Source organism: Nansenia antarctica (assembly GCF_963989245.1).
Source record: "Nansenia antarctica genome assembly, chromosome: 2".
Taxonomy (NCBI): domain Eukaryota; kingdom Metazoa; phylum Chordata; class Actinopteri; order Argentiniformes; family Microstomatidae; genus Nansenia; species Nansenia antarctica.
In genome coordinates, this window is record NC_137675.1 from 1,190,394 (window position 1) to 1,200,393 (window position 10,000).

The following is a 10,000-nucleotide window of genomic DNA, read 5'->3' on the forward strand; positions in this document are numbered from 1 at the left end:
TCTGCGGTGGGCCTGCCCTAGATGACCGTCGGGTGTGGATGAGCAGCAGCAGGTTACGGGGAGGTCTGCGGTGGGCCGGCCCTAGATGACCGTCGGGTGTGGATGAACAGCAGGTTACGGGGAGGTCTGCGGTGGGCCTGCCCTAGATGACCGGGGGTGTGGATAGACAGCAGGTTACGGGGAGGTCTGCGGTGGGCCGGCCCTAGATGACCGGGGGTGTGGATAGACAGCAGGTTACGGGGAGGTCTGCGGTGGGCCTGCCCTAGATGACCGTCGGGTGTGGATAGACAGCAGGTTACGGGGAGGTCTGCGGTGGGCCGGCCCTAGATGACCGGGGGTGTGGATAGACAGCAGGTTACGGGGAGGTCTGCGGTGGGCCTGCCCTAGATGACCGGGGGTGTGGATGAACAGCAGGTTACGGGGAGGTCTGCGGTGGGCCGGCCCTAGATGACCGTCGGGTGTGGATAGACAGCAGGTTACGGGGAGGTCTGCGGTGGGCCGGCCCTAGATGACCGTCGGGTGTGGATGAACAGCAGGTTACGGGGAGGTCTGCGGTGGGCCTGCCCTAGATGACCGTCGGGTGTGGATGAACAGCAGGTTACGGGGAGGTCTGCGGTGGGCCGGCCCTAGATGACCGTCGGGTGTGGATGAACAGCAGGTTACGGGGAGGTCTGCGGTGGGCCGGCCCTAGATGACCGGGTCTCTCCCATCACCCGCATGGTTGTGGTGCAGCAGAGGCGCTGTCCAGGCGCGCGGTGCTGAATAGGACCACCGGGCCAGAGAGACAGACAGACAGACACCGATACCGGTGAAACGGAGGAGGAAAATGATTTGTTGATCGTGACAGTTGATCGTATTACCTTTCTCTGCCACTGCGCAACTCAGCATTATGTTAATTTAAAAATAAAACTGTTATGTAAGGCAAACGGCCTAATCTCTCACTCTCGCCTAATCTCAAATGCTGTCCTAGTTTTTTTCTCGGCGTGTTTGGCCTACGATGCGATGGGATTCTGTTTTTGTCTAATGCTTATTAAAGACTGATATATTGTCAAAACGTGCGTTGTGTTGAAGTATTTATAAGAGCTCTCTCTCTCCCTCTCTCTCTCTCTCTCTCTCTCTCTCTCTCTCGCACAAACACACACACACACACAAACACACACACAGGTACAGTAGTTATGTAAGCTTGTTTTTAACAAGAGGCCTAGGCTATAGAATATAATCATGTAAAACGTCATAGCTCAGTTCAGCTCCAGTTCAGTAATTCAGTAGGACTAAACATTTCATACACATTCTGATATGTTGGGGGGAGGGGGGGGTCATACACATGATGATATGTTGGGGGGAGGGGGGGTCTAATGTCTGGGGCCTGAATATGAATAAAGGGGGCTTTTTCATGGGGATATAGACTAGGCCTGTGGCCTTATACAAGTTATATGTTATTGAACTGAAAATGTGCTTAATTACTGGATTGGACACATAAAGGACTCATATGTGTGTATGTATGTATGTACACTACCGTTCAAAAGTTTGGGGTCACCCAGACAATTTCGTGTTTTCCATGAAAACTCACACTTTTATTTATCAAATGACTTGCAAAATGAAAATATAGTCAAGACATTGACAAGGTTAGAAATAATGATTTTTATTTGAAATAATAATTTTGTCCTTCAAACTTTGCTTTCGTCAAAGAATGCTCCCTTTGCAGCAATTACAGCATTGCAGACCTTTGGCATTCTTGCTGTTAATTTGTTGAGGTAATCTGAATCAATTTCACCCCACGCTTCCTGAAGCACCTCCTGAAGTTGGATTGGCTTGATGGGCACTTCTTGCGTACCATACGGTCAAGCTGCTCCCACAACAGCTCAATGGGGTTGAGATCTGGTGACTGCGCTGGCCACTCCATTACAGACAGAATACTAGCTGCCTGCTTCTTCCCTAAATAGTTCTTGCATAATTTGGAGGTGTGCTTTGGGTCATTGTCCTGTTATAGGAGGAAATTGGCTCCAATCAAGCGCTGTCCACAGGGTATGGCATGGCGTTTCAAAATTGAGTGATAGCCTTCCTTATTCAAAATCCCTTTTACCTTGTACAAACCTCCCACGTTACCAGCACCAAAGCAGCCCCAGACCATCACGTTACCTCCACCATGCTTGACAGATGGCGTCAGGCACTCTTCCAGCATCTTTTCACTTGTTCTGCGTCTCACAAATGTTCTTCTGTGTGATCCAAAAACCTCAAAGTTCGATTTGTCTGTCCATAACACTTTTCCTTTTATTGGCCAGTCTCAGATATGTCTTTTTCTTTGCCACTCAGAAGGCCAGCATCCCGGAGTCGCCTCTTCATTGTAGACGTTGACACTGGCGTTTTGCGGGTACCATTTAATGAAGCTGCCAGTTCAGGACCTGTTAGGCGTCTATTTCACAAACTAGAGACTCTAATGTACTTGTCTTCTTGCTCAGTTGTCCACCGGGGCCTCCCACTTCTCTTTCTACTCTGGTTAGAGCCTGTTTGTGATAGATAGATAGATAGATAGATAGATAGATAGATAGATAGATAGACTTTATTTGTCATTGCTACAGTACAGGTACCAAACAGCGAAATTTAGGAGGGGAGGCTCCCCTGGTGTTTAGGAAACCGTTGTAGGAAATGTTGTAGGAAATGTTCAGTTTCTTGGCAATTTCTCACATGGAATAACCTTCATTTCTAAGAACAAGAATAGACTGTCGAGTTTCATATGAAAGTTCTCTTTTTCTGGCCATTTTGAGAGTATAATCAAACCCACAAATGTGATGCTCCAGATACTCAACTAGCTCAAAGGAAGGCCATTTGTATAGCTTCTCTAACCAGCAAAACCGTTTTCAGCTGTGCTAACGTAATTGCACAAGGGTTTTCAAGGTTTTTCTAATCATCCATTAGCTTTTTAACGCGATTAGCAAACACAATGTACCATTAGAACACTGGAGTGACGGTTGCTGGAAATGGGCCTCTATACACCTATGTAGATATTGTAGTGCCGGAGGAAAAAGGAAAGACGTAGGCAACGTAATGATAACTGTTTAATCAAAATAACAACTTGTACACTCCGTACAGTACCAGGAAATCGATCACCAAAACTCTTGTATCTAAACAGGAAGTTGCAACGTCTATAATCCTCCCCTCTGCCCCTAGTGCCAGAACTGGTTCCCTCCCACTACACAACCAACAGTAAGAGGAGAACATGAACCCATAATGTAGTCACTACACCAGCCCCCCCAGTGTTCACCTCAATATTGGAAATCCTCACGGCGAGGAGGGCGTATGGCCCGGCCCCTACGATCGTAGGTAAAGTCAGGAGGTGCGGGAGGAGGTGTGACAACCGGGGGCTCACGAGCTGCGGGGGGTTGTCGGGGTCGGAGGGGGGAATGGCCAGGGCGCTGCAGGGGAGGTAGGACTGGAGGCCGGCCTCTGCGCGGTGGCAGGGCCAAGTCCAGGGGCAGTTCAAGGTCCAAGTGGGCCGGTTTGAGGCGATCAACGGACACACACTCAGGCCTACCCCCCATGTCAACCATGAAGTTCTTGGCTCCGGCCTCGATGACACGGAAAGGCCCGTCATAAGGAGGACGTAGTGGAGTCCTGTGGCCATCATGACGAATGAAAACGAACCTCGCCGAGTGCAGCTCCGGGGGCACCCTCGAAGTAGGGACACCATGCTGCGTAGTCGGGACCGGGACGAAGGTCCTGGCGCTGTCCAGCAGGGAGGCGCGCTGAGCGGCGGCGGACCAGGGCTCCGTTGACTTGGGAATGAAGTCACCGGGGACCCGCAGCGGCTGTCCAAACACCAGCTCAGCGGACGACGACTGGAGGTCCTCCTTAGGCGCTGTCCTGAGCCCCAGCATGACCCACGGCAGCTTGTCAAGCCAGTTGCTGTCCGTGAGGCTGGCTCGAAGGGCGGCCTTCATGGATCGATGGAAACGCTCACAGAGCCCGTTCGCCTGCGGGTGATAGGCGGTTGTGCGGTGGAGCTTGACCCCCAGATTCTCCGCCACCGCTGCCCACAGCTCTGAAGTAAACTGTGAGCCACGGTCAGAGGAGAGATCAGCAGGGGTGCCGTAGCGGGAGACCCACACCGCGATGAACGCCCGGGCCAGGTCGGGGGCTGTCGTTGAGGAGAGCGGAACTGCCTCCGGCCAGCGAGTCGTCCTGTCCACCATGGTAAAGAGATAGGTGTATCCGTGCGAGGGGGGCAGCGGCCCTACCAGGTCCACGTTTACATGATCGAACCTCCGCTCAGGCACAGAGAACTGCTCCAGGGGGGCCTTGACGTGTCGATGCACCTTGGCGCGCTGGCAGGCGATGCACGTGTCTACCCAGGCCCTCACATCCCTCTTGAGCCCATGCCAGACGAATTTCTCTGACACCAGCCGCGAGGACGGTTTCCTACCAGGGTGAGACAAGCCGTGTATCGCCTCGAAGGCGGGGCGCCTCCAGTTGGCGGGGACCACCGGTCGTGGCTGACCCATGGAGACGTCGCACAGGAGCGTGGCCCCTGCGTCACCGAAAACCACCTCTTCTAGGCGCAGTCCTGTGTCCGACAACTTGAGAGCCTGGACGGCGGGGTCGGCGGCCTGGTCTGCAGCCATGCGCGCGTAGTCCAAACCCAGTTGGACCGCACCAACCACCGCCCTGGAGAGACAATCCGCGACCTGGTTGGACTTCCCAGCAACGTGCTGGATGTCTGTGGTGAACTCGGATATGTAGGCGAGCTGGCGCTGTTGGCGGTCGGACCACGGCTCCGCCACCTTGGACATGGCGTGCGTGAGTGGCTTGTGGTCCACGTAGGCCGTAAACTCGCGGCCCTCCAGTAAAAAACGGAAGTGTCTGACAGCAAGCCACAGCCCGAGGAGCTCCCTGTCGAATGTGCTGTACCTTTGCTCTCTGGGAGACAGCTGGCGGCTGAAGAATGCAAGAGGCTGCCAGGCGTCCCCAACCCACTGTTCGTACACCGCTCCCACAGCAAAGTCAGAGGCGTCCGTGGTGAGAGCAGTGGGTGCCGAGGGCGAGGGGTGGGCCAACATGGCAGCGCGGGCCAGGGCCGCCTTGGTGTCCTGAAAGGCTTTGACACGCTCCGCCGTCCAGTCCACCGGCTGCTTCAGAGTCTTGCCCTTCTGGGCATCGTACAGAGGCCGCAGGATGTGAGCGATGTGGTGGAGGAAGCGATAGTAGAAGGTTACCATCCCGATGAACCCCTTGAGCTCGCTGATTGTGCTGGGGCGCGGGAAAGCAGCGACAGCTTCCACCTTCGAGGGGAGGGGGGTCACCCCCTCTGCGGAGACCCGGTGCCCGAGAAAGTCGATGGTGTTCCGTCCGAACTCACACTTCGCCGGATTGACAATCAGCCCATGTTGGCTGAGCCGTGTGAAAAGGGCCCGGAGGTGGGACAGGTGCTCCTCCTCCGTGGTGCTTGCGACGAGGATGTCATCCAAGTAGACGAAGAGGAATGGTAGGTCCCGGAGCACCGAGTGCATGAGGCGTTGGAAGGTCTGCGCCGCGTTCTTCAGGCCGAACGGCATCCGCAGAAACTCGAAGAGTCCAAATGGCGTGATTACGGCCGTCTTAGGGACATCCTCGGGGTGCACCGGCACCTGATGGTACCCCCGTACCAGGTCCACTTTGGAGAAGAAGCGTTTGCCTGCCAGGTCCGCTGAAAAGTCCTGGACATGTGGGACCGGGTAGCGGTCAGGCTTGGACGCGTCGTTGAGGCGGCGGTAGTCCCCACATGGGCGCCACCCGCCGTCTGACTTAGGGACGATGTGCAGGGGAGACGCCCAGGGGCTGCTCGAGCGCCGAACGATGCCCACCTGCTCCATATGCGCAAACTCCGCCCTGGCGATGGCCAGCTTCTCCGGGTTGAGGCGCCTGGCCCTGGCGTGGAGGGGAGGCCCCTCGGTCTCGATGTGGTGCTCCACTCCGTGTTTCACCGTGGGCGCGGAGAAGGTGGGCTTGGTAAGGTCGGGGAATTCGGCGAGCAGCCGAAGGTACTGGTCACTTTCGGCGAGCGTATTGGACCACCCGCTGTAGACCGCCTCCCCCTGCGTACAGGCGAAGGAAGCGAAAGTCTGTGAGTTGACCAGGCGCCTGTTCCCCACGTCCACCAACAGGTTGTGGGCGCACAGAAAATCCGCACCAAGGAGGGGAAATGTGACAGCCGCTATGACAAAATCCCACGAAAAGCATTGTCCTCCGAAGCACACGTCCACCGCCCTAGTGCCATAAGAGCAGATAGGTGTGCCGTCCGCGCCTGCCAACTGCGGACCACGCTTCCCCTTCGCCACATCCGATCTCTCTGCCGGAATGATGCTCCACTGGGCACCTGTGTCACAAAGAAAACTGCGACCAGAGGCGGTGTCTTGTATGAAGAGCAGCCTGTTGGTGACGCCAGCGCTCAGGGCCACTACTGAGTGCCGGCCCCGCCGTTTCCCGTCGGTCCGAAGGTGCAGGGTGAGCGGCACCGTTTGGCCTTGGCGCCAAAAGTGGCGTGGTAGAAACAATGGCCCGCAGCGTTACCCTGCTGGCCAGAAGGTCTGGCGTCATCCTTCGCTCTCCTGCGACGGTCGGGTGGCGGGGCGGCCGCGGGAGCGAGCAGGTCGGGGGACCGTTGAGGCATGGCCAAGACGAACCGGTCCGCCTCCCTGGCCAGGGCGCGGGGCTCCATGATGTCGGTGTTGGCCAGCGCCATCCTAACTTGAGCTGGCAATGTGCGCATGAACAGCTCTGTGAAGAGGATCATGGGGTCTTCTGTACCGAGCAGGTTTAGCATCCTCTCCATGCGCGCAGAAGGCCTCTCGTCACCCAAGTCCGACATGGCAAATAGGCGACGCACCCTCTCCGCAGTGGACAGTTCAAATGTCTCTAGAAGCAGGGCCTTGAGGCGCTCATATTTGTTCGTCGTCGGGGGAGCAGACAAAAAACCTACCACTCGAGCTGCGGTGGAGCTGCCCAACATTGCCACAGCATGGTTGTACCGGTCGTCGTCGTCATCGATGTCACTTTTGTTAAAATGTGCCTCTACAATAGCAAACCATGCAGCAGGCGTTGAGTCCCAGAACTGTGGTAGCTTGAGAGTGGGAGTGTGCGCACCACGCGTTACCCTGACAGGGGATGGTGATGGCTGCCGCTGGTTTGAACGTCTTCCTCGCCCGGACATTTTGCAGGATCGTAATGTTCGCTCGCCGGTTTTTGTACACAATCACGTTAACAAAAATCCACGTCGGGGGTCACCAGTGTAGTGCCGGAGGAAAAAGGAAAGACGTAGGCAACGTAATGATAACTGTTTAATCAAAATAACAACTTGTACACTCCGTACAGTACCAGGAAATCGATCACCAAAACTCTTGTATCTAAACAGGAAGTTGCAACGTCTATAATCCTCCCCTCTGCCCCTAGTGCCAGAACTGGTTCCCTCCCACTACACAACCAACAGTAAGAGGAGAACATGAACCCATAATGTAGTCACTACAATATTCCATTAAAAACCAGATGTTTGCAGCTAGAATAGTCATTTTCCACATTAACAATGTATAGAGTGTATTTCTGATTAATTTAATTTAATCTTCATTGACAAAAACAGTGCTTTTCTTTCAAATTTCTAAGTGACCCCAAACTTTTGAACGGTAATGTATGTATGTATGTATGTATGTATGTATGTATGTATGTATGTATGTATGTATGTATGTATGTATGTATGTATGTATGTATGTATCAAGGACGTGTCGTCCATATAAGCATAGTAAGCAGTGCTTACCCAACGAAAAAATAAAAAAGGACAGTGAAAATATTAAAATAAAAGTGCATGTAACCGTTTGTTTGTTTTCATTAAAAGAGTCGTATTTTAGGTCCCAGGGCAGCAGGAGTCACTCATTTTGACATTGCATTTTTAGCGCCACCTGCAGGAGTAAGCACTTCCTACTCTGCTTGCATTGCGTTACATTATAAGCACTTCTCTCTCTGCTTTCCCTCGCGGACATTCGAATGCGTGAAAATGTCTTTTTTATTTTTTCCCGATGCCTCAGCCCGCTGTTTAATGTGGCCAGGGTAAGCATGCTTACAGCCAATCAGTAGTTCTTTAATTCCGATAAGAGCTACTGATTGGCTCTTATCACTTTCAAGTTCACTTAACATTTCACCTCTCGCCCAGCAGAATAGCTTATGCTAGCTAACTCAAACGATCTAAATAATAATAATCAATAAGGATAACTTGCTTGATTTTGTGAATATGGACATTACTGTCAGCGACCTAAAGGGATTTCGTAGACTGGACTGGACTGGAAAAACAGAACTACTGGCTAAATGCCGCCCGAAGCCACCGCTCACCGATCTTCACACCCAGAAAGGGAGAGTCGCTAGGGGGTTCCAGCAAGCCTGGTATGAGCGGTTTATATGATTTATATGATTCGCGAGGCTGGTGGCGATCTGTGCTTGTTTATATGGTTTGAGTACTGCTGTGCTGCTGGTTATGGCTTCTTATTTAAGACTTCCTCTGCTTATACCTTTGAATGTAGGCCTGTGCCATTGTGTTTGGAGAGAGAGCTGCTTAATCAATCGCTGAGATAGGCCTAATGTCGCTGTCCGTGCCAGTGGTTCTGGACCAAAAGTGTTTGAGAGAGATAGAGAGGGAGGGTTTGTGATGTGATGTCAAGTGAACCCCTGTATGAACCCCTTCAATCTGGATTCCGCCCACATCACAGCACTGAAACAGCCCTGGTCAAAGTAATCAACGATCTCCTCACCTCTGCAGACTCAGGTGCCCTCAACATCCTAGTTCTACTAGACCTGAGCGCAGCCTTCGACACAGTGTCCCACTCCATCCTCCTTCAAAGGCTGCGTCAACTAGGTGTTGAGGGCACCGCCCTGGACTGGCTCACCTCCTACCTCACCAACAGACACCAGTTCATCTCCCTCTCCGGTCACACCTCCTCCTCCTCCTCTGTCACACAGGGGGTCCCACAAGGCTCAGTCCTCGGCCCCCTGCTCTTCCTCTGCTACACACTCCCCCTCGGTCACATCATCCGCCAATTCAACCTGGACTTCCACTGTTACGCTGATGACACACAGATTTACATCACCACAAACTCCACCCAGAACCCACCCCTCACTCACATCGAAACCTGCATCTCCGCAATAAAAACCTGGCTCACACACAACTTCCTCAAACTGAACAGTGAAAAGACCGAAGTCATCCTCATCGGCACCAAATCCACCCTCAATAAAACCGGACCCATCACACTCACCATTGACGATACTACCATCACCCCCTCCCCCCTGGCTCGCAACCTCGGCTTCATTCTGGACCCCACCCTCTCATTCGATCCCCACGTCAGTTCCATTGTCAAGACATCCTACTTCCACCTCCGAAACATTGCAAAAATCAGACACTGCCTCTCCCCCCCCGCTGCTGAATCCCTCATCCACGCCTTCATCTCCTCCCGCCTCGACTACTGCAACTCCCTACTCACCGGCATCACCTCCCGCTCCCTCCATAGACTCCAGATGGTCCAAAACTCTGCTGCACGCCTCCTCTCAAACACCCGCTCCCGTGACCACATCACTCCTGTCCTCCACTCTCTCCACTGGCTCCCCATCAAAGAACGTATACAATTCAAAGTCCTCATCCTCACATACAAAGCCCTCCACAGCCTGGCCCCCCCTTACCTGACTGACCTCCTTCTCCCCCACCGCCCTACCCGTACCCTCCGATCCTCATCCATTGTTCCCCTCACTGTCCCACCCTCAAAACTCAAAGGCTTCGGTCATCGTGCCTTTTCACGAGCCGCACCCCGCCTCTGGAACTCTCTCCCTCAACCACTCAGAGACTCACCCTCACTCCTCACTTTTAAATCCCACCTCAAAACCTACCTGTTCTCCCACGCCTACAGCCTCCCCTACCCCTAGCCATCTCCCCCATCCCTGCCACCCCCGCCCCCCCCCTGGACATGCATACAACCTCCCCTATCCCTAACCATCT